Source organism: Physcomitrium patens, chromosome 13 (genome assembly GCF_059467195.1).
Source record: "Physcomitrium patens ecotype Gransden chromosome 13, ASM5946719v1, whole genome shotgun sequence".
Taxonomy (NCBI): Eukaryota; Viridiplantae; Streptophyta; class Bryopsida; order Funariales; family Funariaceae; genus Physcomitrium; species Physcomitrium patens.
This window is the reverse complement of record NC_143422.1, coordinates 7,346,445-7,364,369: the sequence shown is the minus strand read 5'-3', so window position 1 is coordinate 7,364,369 and position 17,925 is coordinate 7,346,445.

Below are 17,925 nucleotides of genomic sequence, written 5' to 3'. Positions count from 1 at the left end.
GAAAAATCTCCACATAAGAATAAACAAGGATTTAGAAGATTTTACCATATTTTGGAAGTTGTGGGTTACTTAAGGATTGTGTATTTGATGTAATTACTCAAAAAGAGAAAAATTATATATAAACTTGGGGCTTCCCTTATTTTCAAGCTTGATTGAATAATTAGTGACAACCAGAAGCCTAGCATTTTCTTGAGGCAAACTCTCTCTATTAGACAACGTTTCATTAATGAAGAATTCAATGTAAAACAATATTCCAAGGCTATCGCCAAAAGTTACTTCATTGTAATAAAAGACTCAATTGCATCCAAATCTTTCAAAATATCATATGGTTCCATATTGGTAGTGATTTCCAAAGTCCTCTTTTTTTTCATGGGTTTCAACTTAACTCCTTGAGATAATATATCTTTTTTTATGGGATTCGAATGTGGAATAGCTAAAGAAACTTTTTCAGAATGTCCTTCTATGAGAAGATCTTTTAATGTATAAGACAGCTCTTAGAACTTTCTAGATAATGGTATTGATTTAATTTGAACCAATATCAATGTCTCGGTTGCTTATAATTTCTACATACTAGAACATATTCATCACTAGCTCTTAGATTGGGACATTTATTAGCATAATGTCCTATTTGCCTTCAATGATAACATCAAAGTGGTCTTCTTCTAACTTTATCAAGAATATTTTGTAAATTCCAACAATTGGTGGTGGCATGCTTATCTCCACAAAATGTACATTGTACAATCATTTGGAGTAGTGAAGAACATTTTATTACCATATGGCCTTATACTTTAAAATTACTGCACCAAATATTAGAGCGCATATTGGTCGGTTTATTCCTCTTCTCCTTATTCTTTTCTAGATTAATAATTTATCCATCTTCTTTGTCAAAATTAACAAAAAAGAATCATTTAAATCCTTTGATACTATTTCATTAGGTAACTCTTTCATTAGTACTAGTTTTTGATATGAAAAGTATGGCAAATATGGAACTATTGTTGTTGATAGTACAGCATGCAATGGAACAACATTAATTATACCCTACAGATCAGTACTAAGATTTACACCATAATCAATCATTCTTTGATTATTGTCCACTACTTTATTCCAAGCTAGCATTTGATAACCTCCCAAAGATGGAATCATCGTAGCTCCTATGATTAAGAATTAGTCATAATCACATTTTTTCTATACCATAGCTTGATCAAATGAGGAAGCAACAATGGTCGGTTGAGCTTTCTTTACAATCATCTTCAATTCTAGTGGATATAATTTATTAACCAATATAGGCAAAATAAATGAATCAGGGATTTGGTTATATAGCCATTTATGAAGGATATCTCCAACTTGGCCATAATATGATTGCACCTCTTCTCTTGGTACCATTCTAATCTTTATTAATCTTTTTTTGAGACATTCTTCAAATCTAATTACTCAAAAATGGATTAAAAATATATTTTTTAATGCCTCCCAATTAAAAAACTATCCTATAGGCTGGCGATTATATCATTCAAACACTATATCTTTCAAGGTCGTTGGCAGCCATCTCAACTAAATATCTTTAATTTTACCATTATTGACTATATATGTAGTAAAAAACTGAGACAAATTGGATCTGCACTTAACAAACTCATAAAAGTAAGTATTGGAACTATATTAGTTGAGCAATTGCCCATCGTACCAATTTGGATCACAATTGGAACTATTAAATCTTCCATTGCCATTAAAGATGAAAATGTTCTATTTAATTCTTTATTAAAATAAACATTACATTCTCTAATTATCTTTTTTAGACTTTATAGCCTACTTAATTTACTATTATTATCTACAAATAATCTTATTAGTTGAATTGGAGGTAAAAATAGAAAATTTTGAAACATGCTAAATTGGCCTTTATTGGCAAGCAATTTATGCCATTCTAAAGAACCAGTCTTGCTAGAATTGGCTGTATCTATTATTAAAAAAGTATCCAATGGAGTATCCAATTCTTTTGTGCCTCTTCTACTTTCAATTAACAGGCTTAAGAGATATGCTGGACTATTGATAAAAAATTTTGCAAGTGCTCTTAGTAATTTTCTTAATGGTATATATGTTTGAAATATTAAAGGTCTATTAAGTTTTGGATATGCTCATATATAACGATAGGCAGGCAACCATGGTTTAATCCAATTCTATTGATGCTTCCTTTTTAGATTACAATCTTACTCATCACGTGACAAATTTCTTGCTTATGCTCTCTCTTGTTTTTTTTTCAACTAGCGTATTTTTTTTAATGCGATATTTTCATTCTTATTAAGTATAATCTTTCATCATGTAATACTGAAATTACTTTCTATTTTCAATCTAATTATATATTTGGCTTCACTTTTGAACCAACATCAATTTTATAAGCTCTTTGTATAACATCCAAAATTAATAGTTTGATAGTTAATTCCTAACACTCAATACTATTGTTAATCCCTCATAGCGGCACCAAAATGTAATTATTGTTTTACTTATTCTTCAAATATCTTTCCAAAATAAACTTGTAAAGGAGAGTTTGAACACAGGGAAAGACTATTTGCATGAGTTTACACATTAGAGTCACACAAATAACTATCTTTTGATCCACTAAAACCATCCAAAAAAACTATAATGCCTTCCACATTCTATCAATTTCTCTTTTAATAAATAGAATATTGTAATTGATAATTCTATCTTATACATTCATTGTTGCTTTTCTTCTCCAAAATATGACAATAATAAGTAATATTGTACTATCTTAAAAGACTATATAAAACATTCCATAATGGAATCACTAGAATTCTTCAAAATCAACTATCATTCTTAATAATCTACTTCACATAATTACAAATTCCACAGACTTTTTCTTATTATACACTTTCAACTCTCAAAAATCAATGTATTATAATTCTTCCATTAATATCGATACTTCACAAACATCTTCAATTATCGACTTTTTAATTCTCCACTTATAATTCAGCACATAATAAATTTAATTTCTCATTTGATATCATATAAATCAAATCTTTCTTTCATTACAAAATATTACTTCATATTATTCAAATTCTATCTATTTTCCTTCTTCTATAAAAAAATAAAAACAAAAGATAGTACCAAACTTATCCCGGCTCATGATTAACACACTCTGGCCTTATCTACTTCTTCTTCAATTAATTTATACTTACCTTCAAAATAAAGATTCTAACTAATATTTCTTACTTAATTACTTTTTTTGACTAAATCATCCATCCTATCTCTAGAATTGATGGTCTTATGGATGATTAATAAATTCTTCCAATATCTAATCAATGTCCTATAAAAATCATTTTCTATCCATTCTACAAAAGATATGGTTGAAGTGGTACAAGTCAAGCTATGGCAATAATGTCTAAATTATTAGAATCTTATTCACCTAAGCTAAGGCCTATACAAATTAACATAATATGTGTTAAATATTTTAGTAAGCAAGAAAAGATTCATTGTTGTTAAAAGAATTTATGCTTATATTGTAAAAAAGCTAAACTTATTGTATAATATGATTCAAAAAAGCAACATAATCACAAAATAAAAAATATAATTGTCAAAAAAGACAATGTGTTGAAAAACTAGCTTCTCTAACTACAATAAAGATTATGCAGCTGGAATCATATACAACACCTAATAAAGATCCTATTCTATCTTGAAATCTTCTACCTTGTTTTATAATAGATGTATATTTAGGACCCAAAAATTATAAAATCTTTGTTCTATTAGATTCAAGAGCCTCACCTTATTTTATAGATGAAGACTTTGTCAAAATATAAGAAATATTATTAGTCAAGAAAACTAAATCCATACATGTGGAAGTCATAGATGGTCATTTGCTATTTTTTAAAGATGTTTTCTATGAAACTATTCCTTTAGATGTAACAATTAAAGATTATAATAGCATAATAATATTTAATAAATAAGATTTACCTTTAATTCAATTATTTTAGGATTATTGTGATTAAAAAAATATGATTTTCAAAAAAATTGGATTTCTTGTTATTTTAATTTTTCTTATAGTTTAATCCAAAATTCTATTAGTCAAGTAAAAAACATAAGTCTTATATATCCAAATCTTTATTGGTATGTGTAAGAGCTTTTATGTATGTGGCAAAAGAAGTATCATTATTTATTATATATGACATGATCATTTTTAATGGTGAAAAGATGTCAAGTGATATTTTTAGTTAGTATTAAGATTTTTAAGAGATTTTTAAAAATATAAATGTAAATATTCTTCTAAAGCATTGACCTTATGATTGTTCAATTGATTTATAAAAAAGAGCTTATTTAGACTAATCTACAACTTATCGTAAAAAAAAAAAATTTTGTATTCTTAAATTTTTTTGATCATGTGTTATAAAAACTTAAAGATGCAAGATTATATGCCAAGATGGAAAAGTGTGCATTCTATACTATTCAAGTTGACTTCCTAGGATATATCATTTTTAACAAAGAACTAATGATGTAACCAAAAAAAATCTATTTTATCATAAATTAAAAGATTTTATAAATATTAAAAGATAAACAATGTTTTTTGGACTTTGTTAATTACTATTGGATTTTCATCAAGAACTTTTTTTAAGTTCCAACTCTACTTTTTTTTTTACTAGTAAAAATAAAATAAAATAATTTTATTTTCTTCTTTTGATTAAAAGTTGAATCTTCTTCTTTTGATTAAAAGTTGAATCTTCTTCTTTTAAAACATAATTATTTAAAATACTAAAAATGATTCTCTTGAAGTTAGAGCATTTTTACCTTTGAGCAATAAAATCAAATATTTATTGTTGATTTAACCTTTGTTGAACAAATTCAATCAAATATGTCTTTTAATCTTCTTATTTATGATATCAAGAATATTTCTTTTAAGTCTCATGATACTTTTAAGTTTGAATTCAAAAACAACCTACTTTATTTCAAAGGTCATTTATATGTTCTAAATAATAAGCATATTTACATATTTTTTAAGCACTTCATAATTTTCTAATAGCATGATATTTTGGATACAATAAGACTTTGAAACTAATATCTAGAGATTTTTGGTAGCTTCAAAGGTGAAAATTTGTGAAAGATTTTGTATAATCATGTGACATTTGTTTAAGATCCAAAACTCCTCGTCATCAATTTTATGGACTTTTTCAGCCATTACTTATTTTGAAACAACCATAGTCTTTTGCTTCTATAGATTTTATCATAAATCTTCCAGTCTTAGATTCATATGATTATATATTTGAAATAGTAGATTATTATTATTAAGATGGCATATTTTATATCATGTTGAAAATATATAATAAGTGAAGAAACAACCAAGTTTTTTTTCATAACATTTATTTCTATTGTGGATTATCTAAGGATATTATATTAGATAGGAAGACTCAATTTGTATTAAGATTTAAGAGAATCTTTTTTAAGATTTTAAAGGTGGATATAAAGCTTTCTTTGACTTTTCATCCTTAAACTGATAGACAAACAAAATGGTCTCATATTACGTGCGATCTACTTGAATATACATTAGACACATGGCTATAAAAACAAAAATAGAACTTATAATAAGATGATACTAATAACTTTAATAGAATCCTAAATCACTTAAATTAAATTATAAAAATATTAATTAATTTTTAATTAAATCCAAAAGAAGTTTCAAGAATTTATAATAAAAAATATAAAGAAATAATAAATTAATTTTAATAAAATATATATAATATAAAAAATTTAAATAAATATAAAAATATATATATTTTTAATTAAATCTTAATCAAATCCAAATGTAATCTTTATAAAATTCTAATAAAATCTTAAATTAATTTTAATCACATCTTAAATCAAATCTTAGATTAAATCTTAATTAAAATTTTGATAAATTTTAATCTAATCTTAGGTCAAATCCTAATAAAATCCTAATAAAATCCTAAATCTTAGACCAAAATTAGTAAAATTCTAATCAAATCTTATTCAAATCCTAATCAAATCCAAATAAAATCTTGAATCCTAATAAAATCTTAGATCCTAAATTAATCCTAATCAATCCTAAATAAATTTCTAAATATTAAACAACTCTTAACAATCCTATGATAGAGTAAAAATTCAATAATTAATGATTGAATTATTAATATTGACTCAAAATTTACACACCTTGTATCAATTAAGTAAAAAATTAGTATAAAAACTTTAAAAAAGATTGCAAAAACCAAATACAAGAAAAGCTTTCAAAATCTCTTGATTACTAGCTACCTTCTTTCTTTGATTTGAATGTTGATCTTTCAACAAAGATTTCTCCTTGCTAAACTATTCAATTTCTATACAATTTGAATTATATGTGAATATTCAAGTCTAAATTATTCTCACCAATTTTTACTTTAATTGAACTAACAAATATTGTTAAATCAGAAAATCCCTTACTAACTCTAAATTTCAATTATCTAAGACTATAATCCACAAAAATCCTCATATGCTTTAATTAAACCATGTAATTGACTTCAAATTTCTTATATATATTGATTACAAGGATAATAACAGATTATTCAATTTTTACTTATAAACATGTTATAAAACTCATAAAATCTTAAAATTTGTAAACATATTTTTATTTCTTAAGATCTAAATCCACTGATTACATCATTAACTTTAAAAATCCCTCTAAATTTCAATATTAATCAAAATGACATGAAACTAATATTCTAAAAAGCTAAATTTAAGTTTTTTTTAAAATTTCTTTTTTAATTTACAAAAAAACTCTAGAATTACCATAGGTATATAATTTTGTGCCTTAGGATTTGATTTCAACTTTGGTTGATAATTGGTCCTAACAAAGTATCAATTTTTGATAATTTGAGATAAGTTTTTTTTTCAATCTACTATTAATCCTCTCTTAAACATGCCTATATTAACTTCTTATCTCATTTACTTTCATTTGGCTCATTTATACCTCTATAAAGTAAATAGAAGTCTCTTTTATAAAAAAAAATATTAAGACTAAACTTAATACTACTTTATTATAATTTATTGTTGTATTTCTATTACATATTTTTATTAGTCTCTTTTATAATAACATCCATATTTTTATTTTTTATTATATAGTAATCTTATCACATGATAACAAGTAAATCAAATTCTAGACTAATATTTGATGTATGCTATCAAGTATTATCAAGATGATTAGATAATTCTTTTGTCATTGGTAAAATTTACCTATAATAATTTTATAAATTCTTCTATTAAATAAACACTATTTTTTTGCCAATTATGGTTATCATTTATAACTTGATGCTTTTGACTTTTTAAAAGTTGATAATCATATAGTAGAAGATTTGGCAAAATATTTGTCAAAATTAAATGCAACAATGAAGGTATAATTAAAAGAAGCTCAAAAATGACAAAAGATCAACATAGATGCTTATTGCAAAGAATAATTAGAATTCATTGTAAGTGATAAGATATAGTTACTTTATTATAATATCAAGACTACTTGTCCTTATGACAAGTTGGACTATTATAGGCTTGAACCTTTTTTTATTTGTAAATAATTCAATCCTATTTCTTATCAATTACTTCTATTGGATTTTATGAAGATCCATCTTGTATTCTATGTATCTCTTATTAAGCCATATAAGATAGTGAATATTTCAAAAAAAAGACAAATACCACCTCCTCCTATAAAAGTCAACAATTATGAAGAATTCGAGGTAGAAGAAATCTTAGATTGAATACGGCATTGAAATAGGTTAGAATATTTTATTCATTGGCATAGATATGATATTAATAAATATACGTGGAAGCCAAAAAAGAATCTTACAAATACAATAAAGAAGATTGAGGCTTTTTATCAAAAATAACTATCAAAATCAAGATTAAAAAAATAAGATCTATAAAAGATGATAATTGTTCTTTGTAGAATTTATTCTTAGAAGAAAAATTAATATCACAAACATACATATTTATTTTAATAATTATTTATATAATTAGATAAAAGTAGATATAAGTAGATTAATTTCATAACTTTTAGAAAAACTTCTTAAAAGCTTTATAGATATGGTTTTGACTTTATACATCTTTGTAGTTGATTGATAGGTGAGAAACTTTGTTAACAAGTTAACCACATGTCATATATGTTGGTAGCTTGTGGAATAAGTTAAGTATATAGCACACATATAGAAAACTTACCTTCCAAGTTAAAATATGTATCTTGCAAAGTCAGTATGTATTATAAGTCCTATAGAACATTGCCACATAGCTTCTAATTAGATAGTATATATGGAGGTAATAATAAAGCCTTCTTCACTCTTATCAATGTCTTTCTAATTTTTAGTCTTATTTTAAGACTTTCTAATTTTTTTGTCTTTGGCAATAGCTATTTTAATTTAATATTAAATCATCTTTGAGTAGTTATCTAATTCTTTTAAGTGACATAAGAGTATATTGACTTTTGGTTCTTTGAAGTTCATAACTTTGACAAATACATTGAAATTGTGATAGCCTTCAAGGCAACATAATAGAATTGAAGTTTGTTAAGAATGATATTCTTTTCTCAAATAGATGGTAAAATACATTTTTTTTGATATTAAAAATTTCAAAAAGATTCTTTATCTTTGATGATATTATTGATGGTAGAAAAAATCCTTAGGCATGTTTTAAATGTTTTATTTGAATAAAGTTTTAAATACCTTAATAATAATCAAATGATAAGGTGGCTTTCTTCCTTTGGTATAAGACCTTATTAATGATTGAAACGACCTATGAACTACATTCAAAGAAGATAAAAATTAGAATATATAAAAAATATATAATATATTATATTTTAAATTTTTTTAATATATGATCATTATTATTTATGGAACTTATTTCTAAAAAGATAAGAAAAAATAATATCATGGAGATATATATATATATATATATATATATATATGAATTTAGATTAAAAAAAATTAAATAGAAGTTATAGTGAGTAGATTTTACTTTTATATTATTGTGTGATAATATGATTATATGGTGAAAGTTAAAAGTATGGATTTTATTATAGAAGAGCCTAGTAGAAAGATATAGTAGCAAAATATAGATAAATGATAAAAAGGTATTAAAAACTTTTAGTGTTAATGATATTTTTTTTATAAAAAAAGACTTTTATTTATTTTGTAAGACTATTAATAAAGCAAACTATGATAGATTAAGAAAATAAATTATATAAGTATCTTTAAAAAATAATTAATAATAGGATTTAATAAAAATTACCTCAAAATATTAAGAATTGATATCCACATTGAGTTGATTGTAAACAATGGTCAAAATCAGACCTTGTATAAAACTGCATACTTTTGGCAATTTGAAAGACTTTTAGTTGAATGAATAATAGGATTTATAAAAAAACTAGTGAGAGGATTTTTTTGAATTGATCTAATATTATTTAGAGGCATATCAAATTTTTAAGGACTTTCAAAGTAAGAGATATATTATCAAAGACATGAACTAGAAGAAGAAGCATAAACTTGGAAAATTTGTATAAAAAAAAAAGTAAAAAAATAGAAATAAAGTAATATGTATATTAAAAAAAAACTAGAATGGCTATTGCCAAAAGATAAGGAAACTAGAAACTCTTGAATCTAGACTAGAAGAAAGAAAGGAATTGATAAGAGTGAAGAAGGCTTTATTCTTGCCTTTGTATATACTATCTACCTAAGATCTATGTGGCGACATTCTATAGGACCTCCATAAATATATTGACTTTATATGACACATATCTTGACTTACAAGATAATTTTTTTATATGGCTGCCACATAATTAGCTTATTCTGTAAGCTACCAACACATATAGCACATGAATAGCTTATTGACTAAGTTTCTAACCTACCAATCAACTACAAACATATGCAAGTCATAACAACATCTAAGAAGCTTTAAGGAGGCTTTTCTAGAAGGTATTATGAAATTAATCTACTTTTACGTAATTCTACCTATCTAAGTAACAAATACGTATATATCCATGACATTACCTCTTCTTTTAGGGACAAGTTCTACAAGGAGCGGTAATCATATTTTGAAGAAGTCTAAGATGCAGCAAATTATATTTGCCACATATTTTGATCTTTGTTACCTTTGAAGATAGTTGATAGGTCCTCTCAACCATTAGTAATGTCCCATTTCATGGCAAGAAGATAACCTTGTGATTTGATCATTGTTGAAACCTTCCTAACTTCCTTCAAACAAAATATTTGTAATACCATTAGGAGTTGTGTCTACCTCCAATAAAATCATCAATCATCAAAAATATTTTCCTAAGTCATGATATTAAATACATTATATCTTGTCATCTATTTGAAAAAGAATATGTCATTTTTGAAAGTCTTCATCTTTATTACGTTGTCTTAAAGATTATAATAATTATAATATTTCATTTCATAAGTCAAAAAATGATGGTTCTTAATTTGAGTACTTCAATTCTTAGTTCTCCATCTCGTTAATGCTACAATTATATAGAAACTACAAACAAAGATATAAGATAAAATGCAATCTTTTCTAAATTGTGTTTCATTTATAACAAAGTTTTGCCATCCTTTATCTTAATTTTGATGGATGTCATTGATAAAAAGCTTCTACCATCTTTGGTATATTTATAAGATTTTTTGTTGGCTCCCATGTCTAGTCACTAATATCATATCCATGTTAATAGATAAAATATTCAATTTATTTTAGTGCATCCTTGAGTTCAAAACTTCTTCTACTTCAAACTCTTCATTACTGTTCACTTCTTTAGGAGGAACTAGACTTAGTCTTCTTTTTTGGTATATTTATAATTTTTTATGGTTCAAGAAGAGATACATTGTCATAGCAAGAGTCTGCTTTGCATAGATGCAAGGTCCTTCTTTGCATTCAAGTTGGGTCCAATATGCACAAAACCTTCTTACATTCTCTTTTGAGTATTTACAAAACTATGTTTGTAATAAATCAACAAACTTGAAGCTTAAAAATTCATAATCCAAAATCTAGCCATTTAAATAAGCTTACAATTTGGAAGTATAGAATTTACACTTTTGATCATCATTATACAAATTTTCAGCCACAAATTTATTACCAATCATCTGATATCACCAAAATCTTAGCAAGTACTTTTGTAAGTCAAAACCAAATCAGAAACTTGAAAATTCATATTCCAAGATTTAGCCATTCAAATAAGCTCAAAATTTAGAAGTATAAAATTTACACCTTTGATCATCATTACACAAATTTTTAGTTACAAATTTATTATCAATCGTTTGATATCACCCTCTATTTCTCTAATTTCTTCAAAACCATAGTTTTAATTTGCTGGTTCTAACTAGTCGTATCTCATTCATTCTAGACTCAATTCTATCAATCCTTCAACATGAAATATTCAATTTGAAGTCTAGTTTCTAATCCAATTCCTTGATTTTTTTATTAGTATCTTAAAATTCCTAATATGTATAGAAAAGTGATAATAGATATCAAATTAGTAGCCTAAGTTTAAATAAACATAACTCTCTCATCCAAGTTCCAAATTATGTGTTTTTTCTATCTAAATTTATGCCAAGAAGCTCCTCTCTCTTAATATCTCTTTTCAACTTACAAAAAAACTCTCCTTCCTTGATTCCAAGCTCGCCAAAGAAGTCATAGCCAAGGTCTTCAAAGTCCAAGTCAAAAACTAATAGTTTAAAATTAAACAAACACCAAATCTAATCCTCCAAGTCAGCACTATTAATGGCAGCCAACTAGTGCTATCTAAACTTATATTTATTTTTAATAAAAAACCTAAATACAACCTCAAAGTCAAAATTCTTCTTACATCTACAAATATAACTGTAGATCTATAAAATAAAAGATTAGAAAGAAAATAAAAGGAATAAAAGAAGTTTTGAAGGCTAAACCAAAGATAAAGTTAAGATTAAAGATAAAATAAAATTTAGCTAAAATTTTAGAAAAGAAAAAAAGAAAAAAGTAAGAAAACTTTTCCAAATCTCTAAAAAAACTACATTGGTAAGAAGAAAAAAGAACTTAATAAAAGTTCAAAGAAAAGTAAAATAAGCAAGGTTTTCATACATGAATGTATTTACATCACAACAATATAGAAGATAGGATGGATCTTCATTGATTCTAATAGATATAATTGATAAGCAACTAGATTGATTTATCTATAAATAAAAAAAGGTCCAAGCCTATGGTAGTCCAACTTATCACAAGGACAAATAGTCTTGATATTATGATGAAATAACCATATCTTATCACCTACATTGAATTGTAGTTGTTTTTTTTGATAGGTATCTATATTGATCTTTAGTTATTCTTGAGTATTCTTTAATTGTACCTTCATTATTGCATGTAGCTCAAATAAATAATTTTCCAAATCTTTTGCCATAAGATTATTAACTTTTGAAAAGTCAAAATTATCAAGTCATAGATAGTAACCATGATTGGTAAAGAAAGGTATTTTTTGTATAGAAAAATATGTCATATTATAAAATTTAGAGAAGGATTCTTGATATTATGAACATGAGGATCAAAAGATATACTTGATTGAATTTATTTGACAAAGATTGAATCAACAATCAATGTTGATTTCATTACTCAAAGATGAAATTACTTGGGCTTTAAGAGAATTATTTTTTATTGATCAAAAGATGCATCTCTTTCTTATGGTACAAGATAAAAATGTCTAGAAAGGGCATCTCATAAACCTTATTGTTTTCTAGATCATTATGTGATCTAGAAATCAAATCTTGATAAAGACATGCTCTAATGGACTTTACAACGATTCAAAACATATATTGACATAAAATATTTAAAATTCTTGTTATTTGTATATATAGTGATTGAACTAGAAGTACCTTTTTAAATATGATGTCATTCTTGAAAAGAATCTACAATTGTAAGAAGTTCTTTGTTGTGGATCTTATCATGAATCTTAGCTACTGAAATTTTCTGGAGTGAGAAGCTACTAGGTGAAGTTTATCATCTGCTTCCATTTGTAATAATACAGTACACAAAGAAAAGTTCAATGCATTGTCATATTACATGTCATCCTATTTGAGAATGCACCAAGCATTTGGCTTCAGAAGGTCAGATTCTATTTACAAATATCTAAAAAATATTAATATGTTTTATCCTTATAAGAAGAATGTAATTTTAATTTTAATTCAAATATACTTAAATCTAATAGAAAGTACTAAAAAATACTCTTCTTAGCAATCTCAACTATACATAAATTTCTATTGCTTTATTATTTCAATAATTAGGTAATTTCAAACTTTCTTTGCAAACCTTAATCCTAATGAGCAAGCTTAGGAAATTGTAGCTCGTGAACTAAGAATTCACTTATAAACAAATTTTGCACACAAATGCCACTATAAGTCTTCTATGTGCTTCATAAGAATTCACTTCAATTCAACTTACAGATTGCAAGAAAATGCCCAAAAACCACATTAATATTACTTAGCTACCAACTTGAAAGTTGATAGAAATGTTCTTGTAGTGATTTTTCCTTCTCCAATTGTGAACTTCAATTCAAAATTGGTGTATAGCTTGATCTTCAAATCCTCCAACAATATACAAAATTTTACCTTGATCCAAGTAGTAGATCTTGATATATCATAGAAATCCTACCCAACTCCAAACTACCAACTTTTGATATATTCTTGTACCAAAATCCAAATATCTCTCAATTGCATTAATGAATTATCACAAAAATTTATAAATACTTAGTACACCTAATTAATCAAGTATTGATAAAATTTAAATTATAATGATGTGATATTGATATTACAAATCAGTCAAGAGTGTTAGGCCTAATTGCACTACATCAATCCCAAGTTACTAATACAAACCTTGACTTTGAATAACAATTGCAAAGTTCCAAAAAATCCTATCAAAATCAATCTTATATATCTGAAATAAGTTCTAACCTAGCTCTCAAATTCTAATCTTTGATCTTTGAATGAAATCTTATTTTGTCTTAGACAATCGTTTTAGTAGCTAGTGTTAGGGACATAGTCCTTAGAACCTTCTAGAGACAAGTTTCTAGAACCTTCTAGAAGCAAGTCTCTGGAATCTTTTAGAAGCTTCCTGGTTGATGGAAGTTGCTTGAGAAGCTCCCTAGTTGGTAGAAGTTGCTTGAAAAGCTTTTTAATTGGTAGAAGTCACTTGAGAAGCTTCCTAGTTGGTAGAAGTTACTTGAGAAGTTTCCTAAATAGGAATATATATTAGAATCGAGGTTGAAGAGTTCTTCAGTCTCGACAACATATCTCTTGGAGCTTTAGGTCACCTCTCTGGTGTTATTCTTGTATTCATCTAATTAATCTAGTTCTTGCCAATTCTTCTTGAACGTCTTGTTAGATCTCAAGCCTGTATTACTGTGACCGTGATAATTTCTGTGTCCGTGACAGTTTATCAAGACTGAACTCACCTCAGATATCAGAGCTAGTTTCTTCCTCGTTTGAGTGTAGATTACCCCTCTCTTTGAAGGTGTACTAGTATTTTAGAGGTTGCGAATTACCCTCCTCTAAACTGATACTTCTTTTGTTACAATATTGGAGTCTTATTCTTCTTGGAGAGAGTGGATTACCCCTTTTCTTTAAGCTCTTAAGGCGTTTTAGAGGTTGTGAAGTACCCTCCTCTAAACCAATATTATCTTCTTATAGAGTCATTTCTGTCCTTTTCTTAGAATGGCCGGAGGCCAAGACATTAGTATGACGAAAAGTTCAGAATTCAAGTTGGATGCTATCATAAATGCTCTCGCTACGTTATCGCAAAGAACTGCAGAGATTGAAAGAGTTGTGGCAAGGCTTCATAATGATGGAGCATCTAGGATGGCACAATCTAGGTTGCACCAGCCTCAAACTTCTGCACTTGGAGAAGCAACTTTACCTCAAGTTCGACAAGCACCGCTGGTTATATAACATAAAGAGCCTCGAGTTAGCCTTTCGAATAAGTTTGATGGTACGCATTCCAAGTTTCAAGGATTCGTCAATCAAATTAGATTGATAATAGTTTTATAGTCCGAATGCTATCCAACAGAGGAATCACGTGTTCGGCTTGTTGGAACTTTACTTACAGGGCAAGCTCTATCATGGTTTGATCCTTTATTTGAGAAATGATCGTCCATACTAAACAACTTTCAAACCTTTTTGGAGGCATTTGCGGAAGCATTTGGTGAACACGACAAGGTTCGATGGACTACAATAAAGATCCGGTCACTATGACAAGGAATGCGCTCTACATCATTCTATCCATCGAATTTCAAGCAATAAGCTTGCGACATCAATTGGGATGAAGAAGCATTGATGAGTCAATTCTATTGGGATTTAACGGACGATGTGAAGGATTTACTGTTAACTCTTCCTGATCTGCGAATGCTCAACAAAGCTATTAGCTAAGCTGTGAAGTGCGATAACCGCCTATTGCAACGTCGCCAAGATCAACGTTCAAGACAACATATGGTTTGCCACACCCCAACTATATTAATAAGCAGCGTGAATTTACATTCAGAGATAGAAGACATGTAAATGTCAAGGACAAGAACTCGATGAAAGCTAAAGAGTAAGTGAGACTTTTCTCAAAGAAATAGGACAAAATAGAAATATGTATATTAAGAAAGAAATTAGAATGGCTATTGCCAAAATACAAGAAAAACTAGAGACCCTTGAAACTAGACTAGAAGCAAGAAAGGAGTTGACAAGAGTGAAGAGGGCTTCACTCTTGCCTCTATATATACTATCTAACTAGAAGCCACATGGCGATGTTCTATAAGACCTCCAATATATGTTGACTTTCTAGGCCACATGCCTTTGCTTGCAAGGCAAGTTTTCTATGGATGGACCACGTAGTTAGCTTGTTCTTTAAGCTTCCAACATGTGTGGCACATGGCTAACTTGTTGACCAAGTTTCTAGCCTAAAAGTCAACTATAGACTCCTATAAAGTCAAAGCAGTGTCTATGAAGCTTCTAAGAAGCTTTTCTAGAAGATATTACACAATTAACCTACTTTTATCTACTTTTACATACTTTTATCTATTCATATAGGTAATTATATGTATGTCCGTGACATTACCCCCCCTTCTAGGGACGAGTTCCACGAGGAGCGGTGATTATATATTGAGAAAATCTAATATGCGGCGAATTGTATTTGCTACATACTCTGATCTTTGTTCTCTTCGAAGATAGTTGATGGGTCCTCTTAGCCATCGATAGTGTCCCATTCCAGGGCGAGAAGACCACCCTGTTATTTGATCACTGTTGAGGCCTTCATAACTTCCTTCAAATAATACATTTGAAACACCATCAGAAGTCGTTCCTATCTCCAATAATATCACCAAACATCGAGAATCTCTTCCAAGGTCGTGATACCAAATGCGTTGTATCTCACCATCTATTCGAGGAAGAACATATCGTTCTTGAGGGTCTTCATCTCGGTTGCGTCATCTTGAAGGTTGTGACAATCGCAATGTCTCATCCGGTAAGTCAGCAAACGAAGGTTCTTGAGTTGAATCCGCTGGTTGTTGGCTCTCCATCTAATTAGCGTCACAAATGCAAAGAAGTTACAAACAAGGATAGGAAATTGAATGTTATCTTGCCTCAATCTTGTCTCTTTTATAAGAGAGGTTTTCATCTTAGTTTTGATGGATGTCGTTGATGAAAAACTTTGACTTTAGCTGATGCATTTGCTAGATTCTTGGATGGCTCCCATGTGCGCTCACTAATATCATATCCGCGCCAATGAACAAGATATTCCAGCTTATTTCGGCGCCGCCTTGAGTCTAATATCTCTTCCACCTCAAATTCTTCATTATTATCTACTTCTATAGGAGGCGGTGGCATTTGTCTTCTTCCTTGTATATCCACTGTCTTATATGGTTCAAGAAGAGACACGTGGAATACAGGATGGATCTTCATTGACTCCGGTAGATGTAACCGATATACAACTGGGTTGATCTGTTCAGAAACAAAAAAAGGGCCAAGCCTACGATAGTCCAATTTGTCACAAGGTCGAGTGGTCTTGATATTGCGACGAAGTAGCCATACCTTATCACCCACGTTGAGTTGTGGTTGCTCTTTACGATATACATCTGCATTTATCTTTTGTCGTTCTTGAGCTTTCTTCAACTGCGCCTTCATTATTGCATGTAACTCTGACAACCGATTTGCCATATCTTCTGCTGCAGGATTATCAACTTTTGAAAAATCAAAAGTATCAAGTCGTGGATGATAGCCATAATTGGCAAAGAAAGGTGTTTGTTGCGTGGAAGAATGTACTATATTATTATAAGCAAACTCTGCCAATGGCAGAAGGATTGTCCAATCATCTTGTTGGTAGTTGATGGTACACCTTAAATACTGTTCCAAGACTTGGTTTACGCGCTCTGTTTGTCCATCAGTTTGAGGATGGAAAGCTGAAGATAGCTTTATGTCCACTTTTAAAATCTTGAAAAGAGTCCTCCAGAATCTCGACACAAATTGAGTTCCCCTATCCGATATGATATCTTTAGGTAATCCATGATAGCGATAGATATTATCAATGAAAAGCTTAGCTGTTTCTTCACCTGTGATAGAATTTGTACATGGCATAAAATGTGCCATCTTGGTGAAACGATCTACTATCACAAATATAGAATCATAAGATCTTGAGTTTGGAAGATCTGTGATGAAATCCATAGAAACAGAAGACCATGGTTGTTCTGGTATAGGTAATGGCTGAAGAAGTCCGTAAGGTTGATGTCGAGGAATTTTTGATCTTGAACAAATATCACATGATTGTACAAAGTCTTTGACTGACTTCCACATTTGTGGCCACCAAAAATCTCTTGATATGAGTTCTAGAGTCTTATTATATCCAAAGTGACCTGCTGCTGGAAAGTCATGACGTGCTTGAAGAACACGCAAACGGGCTTCTCCTTCTGGA